Below are 10,757 nucleotides of genomic sequence, written 5' to 3'. Positions count from 1 at the left end.
TCCGCCATGATAGATTTTGCTGTACTGTCCAAATTTGGTACAACCTTCAAAACCCTTCTCCTCATGAACCATAGATCCAGTCGACTTGAAAATTGTTACAGATGTGTAGAATACATGCCTTTCCTTATTCAAATTGAATAAGGAATGCAATACAAATTGTCTGAAAGAAGTGTATTTATGTAAATGTCCACATTGCCACAATATCTTTGTGTTAATAAATCAAATATAATTTTGACTGATGGTTTCTCAAACCTTTGTGCCTTCAAGATGACATCATTCTGAAGTACCGTACGCAATTTCACCTTGATATGTCAATATATGATTGAATTCAATTGAATTGCTCCACAGCGCGCGTGCTCCAAATTCTCAGACTCATCCTGCCCCTTGACACTAGGGTGACCACCTGTCGCGCTTTGCGTTGCCCCGCACAGCATTTTCACCCCTTGTCCCGCACGTCCCATATTGAAAATGCTGTGCGATACAGCGGGACAGGTGGTCACCCTACTTGACACACACGCGAGCTTGGCGAGACGCACACACATCCTTTCTGGAAATTGTGTGCTGACCAAGCCCCCACCCTCTGCTTTTAGCTCCTGTTTCATTTAGCTTCCAATCGCAGCTCGCCGTTACGAATATAAATTATTTTTTGGCGGCCATTATTGTTTTCAACTGAAATCGCCTGATAGTGTTGGAGGCAGCCACGCTCGGTAAGTCCTATTTTTACACATTTTAAGCTAGAATCAATGATTGGTTTTGTGAAAGTACACTACTCTTGAATTATGGTGAAGGTTTTAGCACTTTTAGACCTTTAGATCGTGAGTCTGAAGTGACGGAAAACCGAACTCGAAAAGTAGCTACTGTAGCTCTAGCTTTTTTCCTCTTGTGTTTTTAATTAGTGAGTCATTTTGCATCTCGGCGAATTGTTCATCAAAAAGGTCGACTTTAGGAGAAAAAGCAATTCCCCACAGACCTGTCAGCTCAGAATTTTGATTTGGGGCGTGAAAGTCTTTGTAATAAGCCTATGTGCCAGGGAGACCGCATAGGCTTAGGCGGCAGCCATGTTTTGGTCGCGTCATGTTCATAAGTTCACCATTTTACAGTTAGGTCTACACGAAAAAGGTTGAGGAGGGCAGCCTTTAGGAGATGTGGGAATTGTGCTTTTAGCCAGATGCTCCGATTATTTTTGTGATTTGTGGACTTGCAATTGGAGTGATACTGTGTCCCGGGGTACATTGTTTTGACGTTGCAGTTGCACGTTCCACTTGCAGTGTGTAAACAATTTTGTATTTCACTCAATTCTACTCCATAAACGTCAGAGAGTACTGCTTTTTGTAGACAAGGGCCTGCTAAAGATAGCCAGTATATCTGATTTTTCAAGGCAAGCCTGTTTCATTCGTCATGTGCCCTGAGAAAGCGACCTACGTTAGCCAGGCTAGTTTTGCCAATTTCAGTAAGTCAGGCTATTTAAAGGTCTCTGACAGTCAGAATCACTGTTTACGGCAAAGGTCGAGCTGGTCTTTTGTCAGATGTGTATATATTGACCAGTTTAGAGCTAAATACTCTTGCCAGAGCCTGGAATCGAACCCGTGTTTTGAGTGACTGCATGGGTCTCCATGAGGTCAACACATTTGGATTCAAGTTCAAGTAATGACACTGCATTTCACAGTCAAAACTGAAGTCTGTATCAAGTGTAGATGGGAAAAGCTTCATTTTTCACAACTGACATGGACCCTTTCTTCACTTTTACAGGTCTGGAGGGTCATGCAGAGGCCTGCTCAACAGAGTTCAATAGAGGATGCTGAGAGCATCACAGACCCCTTGCTGGCCTGCCTGCCTGCCTGCCCTCCAGAGACAGTCACCCCACAGACACAGTAGCTCTGCACACTGCTTTTTTGAGGACATTGATGAAAAAGGACAAACCAGCATTTTTTACTTTGATGAAAGTCTAAATGTTTAATCCTTTCCATGTCCCAGTATGCCAAGCTGCTGACTTTTAGTGTCTTAAGTGATTAAACCAGTTCAAGTGATAGACTTTTGACCTGAATCCAATGATTATTCATCTGAATAAAAACCACTCAAGAGAAGTACTGCTTCTTTATTAATAATATTTATGTATATATAATTGCGCAGCTCCCCCTGTCAATGATCTAACACCTCCTCAGCACCTGTATCAAAAATTCTCTGGCGCCGTCCCTGCCCAGGGTTAATTGTAACTGGTGTTGGAAAACACATGTAGTAGGGCAGAATAGAGGGACTGGGCAAAGGGTGCTGTTGTGGAAAGTCCCCAAAAACTGTGCAGAATGGGAAGAAAATATTAGATGACATTGTATCGAGGCCCAATTGGAGAAGAAGCCATAGGATATTTACAATTGTAGTAGGCCATTAGATCTGTTTTAAAAGTTCAGGGGTGTAATTTGTTGGATATGAAGCCCCCACCCTCCACTCCAGAGACAGTTGGTGACAGAGAGGTGCAGACATTAAGTTAAACATAGTCATGCGTTAAGAGTAGAGTAAAAAATACAGATCCCCCCTTTCTGAATAAAGTTCGACTGATCTGATTTGTTGATTTCTGCTGCTATGAAAACCAGTTTAGCCAAGCTAACTAACATGTTTTTAGCTAGCTTGCATTACCATTCAATAGCTAACAAAACATTAGTAAAAATAGTTTGCTAATCGAGCAGAACTTGTTAATGCAGGAGACTCAGAGACCTTAGCACGTCACTAGCATTTCGTCATATCACGCAGTCGGAGCACAGCTAAATAATCAGCTGTCAGCGCTCTTGAGTACCCAGCATGCAGTGCGGCATGTCAAAAAACGCAAAGACTTGTGGAAAATAGTTCGGTTACAACGGCCATGCGAGGGATTTCAGTTGTTTTCTTCGTTCAGTTAGATGTTTGTAATGTTATTGTTTGTTAGTTAATACAATCTTGTTGGTCACCCTGAGTGTGCATGTTGTGTAGTTTAATGGGAAGAGAGAGTCGGCCATTATACTATCAGAGGCTACACTCGCAAGGAGCTGGTTGTGGGCTGTACTCTAGCCAGTTGCCTATGAGGCTACTCTTGAGATCTACTCAAGAAGAAAGTGAAAATCTGTGGTTTCAAGCCATCTTTGAGACACATAGAAAACTATGTTGCGGTTGATATGTATTGATTGTAGGAAGTAATTTTTGAACTCCATCTAAACCTCATGTGGCTGCTGCAGCATTTCTGCTTTGGCATGACCTGCACTGGGACAGAGGGAAACATCATGGATGGGGATAGTGTGCGGGCAGATGTGTCTTTATATAGGGTGTAATGGAATGAGAAATGCAATACAAAATGTATGAAAGGGGTGTATTTATGTAAGTGTCCACATTGCCTCAATATCTTTGTGTCAATAAATCAAATATAATTTTGACTGATGGTTTTTCAAACCTTATTGGCTTCAAGGTGACATAATTCTGATGTACCATGCACAATTTTATGCAATTTTACCTTGAAATGTCAACCGTTTCTTAACCTTTGTCCCACAGCTGACCAAAGCTCATACTCTGCCCTTTCTACTCATACAATCTCAACAGTTGGTGTGTAGCAGAGAGGATAGAGAGGATAGAAAGACTGACTTGTGACCTTATGCTCATGAGTTCAAATCCCCATTCAGCCTATTGTTGTTGGCCAAACATGAAGTGGTTTTGCTCTCTTGTTGCCCAACTCTCCATCTTCAACAGTGTACATGTTTATAATATTTTGCCATTTTGCGGAGGAACCCGCATCGCTGCTTGCAGCTATATTTAACGTTATTTTGTAACTAATATTTGGCTAAATGTATTCTATTATGTTTTTGTACTATGTCCTAACTGTCAACATTAGAGTAACTTTCGAGTAACTTTTTACACAAGTCACCGTTTTTGATATTGTAGCTAATAAATGTAGCTAGCACTAACGACTTGGACTGTAGACTTCAACAACTAGCAAATACTATTTCTAATCCTATTTGGACTAGTAACTGGATAATTTATAGTATTCTGTGGATAAATAGAGCATTGTTATAATTTCTGATATTTTTATATTTCTGTAGTGTGACAGAGGCAGGCACTAAATGTTAAGGACTGAACAGTTGGATTGGTAGGACACCAGATAACTAAAATTTACTAATGGTAGTATCGTGTTGTTTACTTACAGACTTCTACAGAAACAACATCTTCACATTGATCAAGGTAAGTCTATTCGCTGAACATGACACCAATGTGTCATGAATGCCTTTTTTTGACACTCAATCTCTGCTCAGGGGGCACAAATTTAGCAAAGACTGTTTGACACCCCTTGCCTAGGCATTGCGACTGTTGCCAAGCAACGCAAACATTTTGGTAAATGAGATTGAGACTTAAGTAAATGTGATATTCTAACTGAGTGTTGGCTAATATTTTTTACTTTCACTAGCTACCTAACTCGCTGAATTTACTCGCTAACATTTTTCAATTTATTAAACTATTGTAATTTAAATTGCAATAAAGAAAAGAAACACAGTAATACTGAAAAAAAACTACTACATAAGAATACTACTGAACGATTAAATAAACAGACATAGAAAAAAAACGATACAACTAATAAATAAAATAAACAGGCAGAACTGGAAGAACAAATTGGAACAGGGAACACAATTAGGAACGACATGCCATTGAAAAGGAAAATAACTAGGCCTTCTGGATCACCTGGAAAACAGAAGGGATGCAGAGAAAATGGGATTAGCAAAACTATAGATTCGGAATAATCTTTTCTCGTTGTTTTTCCCCTAGCATGGACGCAGTGACCTTAAGAAGCGTACTTGTTGGCAAAGCATATGCAGGGCCCTACAGCCGACCTCCACCGATAACGGTGACTGTTGTGGCTACCAAAGAGTGGACCAAAGTCCTGGAATGGGACGAAGAGGAGGTGGCTGCAAAGTCATTGAAATCTAACCTGACCTGTGTAGTGTCTGATGGGTTCACTGTATCCAAATTCAACCTAATGGAGAAAAACATGGAGAAGATATCAGTAGGGAATACTTACATCATTAGGCAGTATGGCATATACAGCATCAGGGGGAAAGAACCACTTCTTTCTATAAAGAGAGAGACGCAGTTTTTTTAAACTGTGCCAAAAGTGGTGGCACCAGACATACAAAAGCAGGCAGAGGAGCTGTTAAGCCCCCCCTCTACAATGCACCACTTAAGTGATGGTGTAACTGGCCATGGCACTGTCCAAGGCTTCGTCACCTATGTAAGTACAGGGACTCGCCAACACTCAAGCAGTATAACACATGCAATGCATGGCTACCCCCTCACTCTCCTCCTCTTCCTCCTTTAGCTTGGTCCACGGACATGGGTCAGACCTGCCAGTGGGGGCTGTGCCCTCAGGGTGCTTACATTGAAGCCGGACGGTGTTGAAGCTGACATCGTCCTGTGGCGGGAGCAGGCGCTACTCCCCATCTCCCTGGGAGTCCACATCTCCATCAGCCATCTTAAACAGGGCAAACAGGGCAAACCTGGCTCCTTCTCCAGTAACTTTTACACCACAATAGAAGTAAGTAATTGTTTCCAGGCCCATTAGGAATGTTGAATGGTCTGTGCAAATGTTTCAAAAATGACATTTCTGCTATGCATGTCTGTTTTCACCTTGCAGGAGGTTCACCAGAAGGCCATCGCTGCCATCGACACCATCAGCATCCTTGGCATGTCTGAGGAAGAGTGACAGCGGTCTTTCTTTTTGGAGGATGGCCGTGTTATCAATGTCAAGGAGGAGCTTTGGACCGGCCACCTCCAAGACACAACTCCAACTCTGCCCTACACTGTCCAAGTCGCTCTGGACGGGATGTCCATCACATCCTTTGTGCCCTTATCCGAACTGTAATGGCAAGCATTATAGAGGATATGGGGTAACAATAAATTTTTCTTTGAATGTACAGTGACTCTCAGCGACTATTTTTGGGTCCTTACTACAGGTGCAACGATGCACTCGGCTCATGATTCGATACGTATCACAATACTGGGTTCACAATACAATATGTATCCAGATATGTTGAACCCCCCCCCCCCCCCCAAATAATTCTAATTTAACAACTTCAAGAATGTGCAATATTTCAGTATTTTATTTTAACTTATGGATGTTAAGTAACAATGTGTATTCATTTGTGTCACTGAACAACTAATGTTTTCCATGAAATTAGAAGACGGAACTTCTTAAAGCAGGTTGTAGTTGCACCCACTGCAAGACTTTGTCGTTGTGGTACCGTCTTAAATGAGACAATACGTTTGTCTGAAACTGAAATAGAAGATGCCCCGTCCACAAGTCCGACGTCTGGCAGCATTTCGGTTTTACAGTCGCTCGACTAGTGGACATGCTGTGTGCACGTGTGACGAAGGTGCAAGAGGTAGCGTGTTGGTAGCTCAATCAATAGGATAAAACGGATGTCATATAAATAACACAAATCGGCAATGCTTTTTTTTTTGCACTGCGATGTATTGTTACACCCCTAGTCCTTCGAGACTGAAAAGCTTAGTGCAATTTGCTATTGCCATGCCTCTATCACGCTGTCTGCATGACCTAAGCTAGCTAGCATGCTGCAGCAGCCCAGCCAACGTTTTTTTAATTCAACTAAATTCATTAACTGAAAGGACATATAAATGTTAACATCAGCTTGTCATATAACATCTAAAACATGAACACTTACACGTTAAACTCATTGTTTTTGCATGTAATAGGTATTTAATGTGCAGTAATCTGCTCTTACCTGTAATTTAGGGCAGTGGTTCTCAACCGGGGGTACGCGTACCCCTGGGGTTACATGAAGGCAGTCCAGGGGGTACGTGAGATTTTTTAAAGATATATTAAAAATTTGCATCCATTCAAAAATCCTTTAAAAATAGTTATTATACGGCTCTTCAGAATGTTCCAAAAAGTTCTGTTAATTTGTATGGGCCATATGTGGGTTAAATGTCTACGTTCGCAGGTCTGTAATTTCTGCCAGTGACCCCTTAACCAGTGTGCTTTGAGATTAAGTTGTCATAAGTATCTATCAGTTTTCAGAAATAAATCGGTGATCAGGACAGCAAAGATATTAAGGCGGGAACCATGGGAATTTTAATTCTCATATTTGAATGGTCCGGCATAAATGAAGTCGTGGTTGAAGCGTAGCAGCAATGCTGCTGAAAACACGAAGGGAGTCACGCCAAAGAAAGCCAAACTAGAGCCAGAAAAATTCTGTCAGTATTCAGAAGAATATGTTTTAATGGGATTTACGTCAACGAGTTGCCATCCACCCAAAGCTTTGCGTTTCTTCTGTGGGGAGAGATTAGCCAACAGCAGCATGAAGCCAGCACATTTTCAGCGGCATCTCAACACAAAACATGCAGGTCATGTTGGTAAGACACCTGAGTTTTTTAAGAGGAAGTTTTTTTTGAGTTCAGGTCATCTCAAGACACGATACGGAAAACCTCCACGTCCACGACATCAGCCAAAGCCCTGAAGGCTTCATTTGCGGTGTCTTTGCTGATAGCTAAAGCCAAGAAACCGTTCACTATAGCCGAAGACCTGCTCCTTCCCGCCGCCGTTGTACTGGCTGAGACCATGCTGGACACAACCGCAGCGGAGAAATTAAAGACTGTGCCTTTGTCAAATAACTCTGTGTGCCGCAGAATAGATCAAATGGGAACAGACATTGTCGAGCAAGTTGTGGGAAAACTTAGCGACTCTTTTTCTCTTCAGCTGGATGAATCCACAGATGTCAGTGGGAATGCTCAACTTGTTGCTTTTGTAAGATACATCGATATTGACGACATTTATGAGCATGTTCTATTCTGCAAAGCATTGGAGGGGAAAACAACAGGAGAGGACATTTTTGATGTTGTCAACACCTTCTGTGAAAACGGCATGAGCTGGAAATCCTGCAGCAGCATCTGCACGGACGCAGCAGCATCAATGACGGGTAGCATGCGAGGACTCATAGCGCGTATTAAAAAAGAGAACCCCGACGTGAAGTGGACTCACTGTGTCATACACAGGGAAGCATTGGCGTCAAAGAGAATGAGCCCTGTGTTACATGACGTTTTGAACAACTGCATCAAAGTGATCAACTTCATAAAGTCAAGGCCACGTAATGCACGCCTGTTTCGACGCCTCTGTGAAAACACACACAACTGCTGCTGCACACAGAAGTGCGCTGGCTCAAAAATACTCAACCGGCTGTTGGAATTACGATCTGAAGTACACACATTTCTGATTGAGCACAGATCTCCCCATGCCACCTTGTTCCAGGACACAGATTGGCTTGCAAAGGTGTGCTCCCTGGCAGATATATTCAGCAAACTGAACGAACTGAATATGTCTCTGCAGGGAAAAGACACCAGCATTTTAAAACTGTATGACAAGGTGGGTGGCTTCCTGAAGAAAGCAGAGCTGTGGAGAAGAGCCTCTGAACAGGGGGATTTCACCTGCTTTCCTCAGGTGGATGATTTCCTCTCTAGTGGGAATGTGGACAGAGCTTCAGTCAAGTTGCTCATCGTGGGACATTTGACTAATTTGATTGACAATTTCCATTCCTACTTTCCTGACATGGAGGAGAAATCTAAACAGCTGGATTGGGTGAGAAACCCATTTCACTTGTCAGAAACAAACGGAAGCAATCTACCTGTCACTAATCAGGAAACACTCCTGGAAGTGTCATCTGACCGTGGCCTCCAGATGAAGTTTGCCACATCCACACTCACACAGTTTTGGGTGTGTGTGAAGCAGCAGCACCCTGACCTGGGACAGAAAGCTTTGGAGCAGCTACTACCCTTTGCCTCCACGTATTTATGTGAGGCCTCCTTCTCTGCAATGACTGTGATAAAAACAAAGCTGAGAATCAGACTGTGCCTGGAGAAAAGCTTGATCACAGCAGTTGCCTCCCTGCCACCAAGACTGACAAAGCTTCTCAGTGAAGCACAAGTTTCTCACTAAAACTCAGTTCAATGCAACAATGTTCAGTGTTGACAGTTTAATAAATCAGACAATGATAGTGTAACAGAGTTAAAAATGCACTAATGTTAATTTGTAAATCCAATTTGTATTTGTGAATGTATTGTATTCACCGTAATTTTTATCATTTCTTTCACGTATAAGTGAGCCTAACTGCACTTGGTCTCTTCTGTGCCTGCTAAGCTTCCGTAGGAAGCAAATAAATCTGAAAACCCACCCATTGTGCCTGTTCATGCCCAGAATACATCCATTACAATGGCATAGAACGTGTATGACATATTATTTTCAACCACAAATGCTCTGCGCTGGTTAGGGGTACTTGGTTGAAAAAATATTTCACAGGGGGTACATCACTGAAAAAAGGTTGAGAACCACTGATTTAGGGCACTAAATGAAGCGGACGTGACATGCACGCCTTCCAGTACCAAGCCGAATGAACGAGCAGCGAGCAAACGTCTCTCCCTACACCTCGCAAGGCCAAAGCAATCAAATCACATCTTTCCAGCTACCGAAACAATGGATTGTAGATATCTCCCGTACAGTCTATGATATCAACCAATAACTAAACTTGCAGAAACAAGGAAATACAATGAAAAACTATTCACATTGTAAGTTCAGTGCACATTGTTTTTTTCATTATATCTACAGAGATAAAAATGTTTGATTATGCATTTAAATATCAGTCTTCTGGACGCAGCTTGTGATAAGTATGATATGCTCTTGTGTGCTATGACATTGATTTTTACAATATGTGCCCAAAAATGCTTAAACAATTTATAGGTTTATTTTGCACAAACGTATCCCTCCTGCACCCAACATTTTTACGCAATAAACTCCATTCAAACATCAACCTGTTCAAGCTGACCAGCTGTTTACAAACCCATTTATACTTCCAGTAGCATGCCGAATGAACGAGCAGCGAGCAAAACGCCCCTCACTACACAATTTAAGTAAAGGAACAGTTTGAAAATACCACAATGCAAAACAATGTCACTTTCCTACTGCATTCTCATTGTGTTGAAAAATATATTCTTAACCTTTTTTTAGTTTTTTTTTTACCTTCATCACTATTCAAAGCAAAATCGTGTCAACACACTTAAGCTAAAAACACTAATTGATAGAGACTTGTTTTAACTGTTATCACTACTCAGTTTTAAAATATGAAAGGCTGGGAAATCATTTTCTATTGTGATGTAATAAAAAAAACTCAGAACTTTTTCTCACAATACTGTTTACATACTTTCACACTGTTTTTAAGCTATAAACACATTTTTTACAGTTGTTTTTGCATCCTTTTTCATCTGTAAAAACTATCGCAATGCATACCAATGTACTTATAACATATTTTGAAGCACATACCTCTTTTAAACATTTTGTAAAACCTTCTTCACTATTCAAGCCATCAAAACAATCGTTTCGACTGCTTTCAGCAAACACACACATTTTCTTCAGGAAATGTACCTTTATAGTTATTGGGTGTGCTCAAGCCTTCGGCGAGAGCACAACCTTTGTTCTCTCACATATATATTATTGGTGGCCAAGCCGCGAAGCGGCGAAGCCACTTAAGTGTTTCTACCTTTTCTTATTATTATTGGTGGCCAAGCCGTGAAGCGGCAAAGCCACTTAAGTGTTTCTACCTTTTCTTATTGGGTGTGCTTTGCCTTCGGCAAGGGCACAACCTTTGTTCTCTCACATATATATTATTGGGTGTGCTCAAGCCTTCGGCGAGAGCACAACCTTTGTTCTCTCACATATATATTTATTATAATTTATTTTTGCCCCC

At 41.5% G+C, this 10,757-nt stretch overlaps 1 long non-coding RNA gene across 1 annotated transcript; it reads right to left on the bottom strand.

Annotated features, from left to right (window-relative positions):
- Positions 1-4,576: 4,576 nt before the first annotated feature.
- Positions 4,577-9,535, bottom strand: LOC134039682 (uncharacterized). Its single transcript, XR_009932812.1, has 6 exons — positions 9,347-9,535; positions 5,635-5,696; positions 5,386-5,523; positions 5,030-5,081; positions 4,806-4,891; positions 4,577-4,692 (listed from the first exon to the last, which is right to left on the bottom strand). It is a non-coding gene; the product is annotated as an uncharacterized LOC134039682 (long non-coding RNA).
- Positions 9,536-10,757: the final 1,222 nt, after the last annotated feature.

Source organism: Osmerus eperlanus, chromosome 19 (assembly GCF_963692335.1).
Source record: "Osmerus eperlanus chromosome 19, fOsmEpe2.1, whole genome shotgun sequence".
NCBI lineage: Eukaryota > Metazoa > Chordata > Actinopteri > Osmeriformes > Osmeridae > Osmerus > Osmerus eperlanus.
This window is presented reverse-complemented; position numbering and strand designations above follow the sequence as displayed.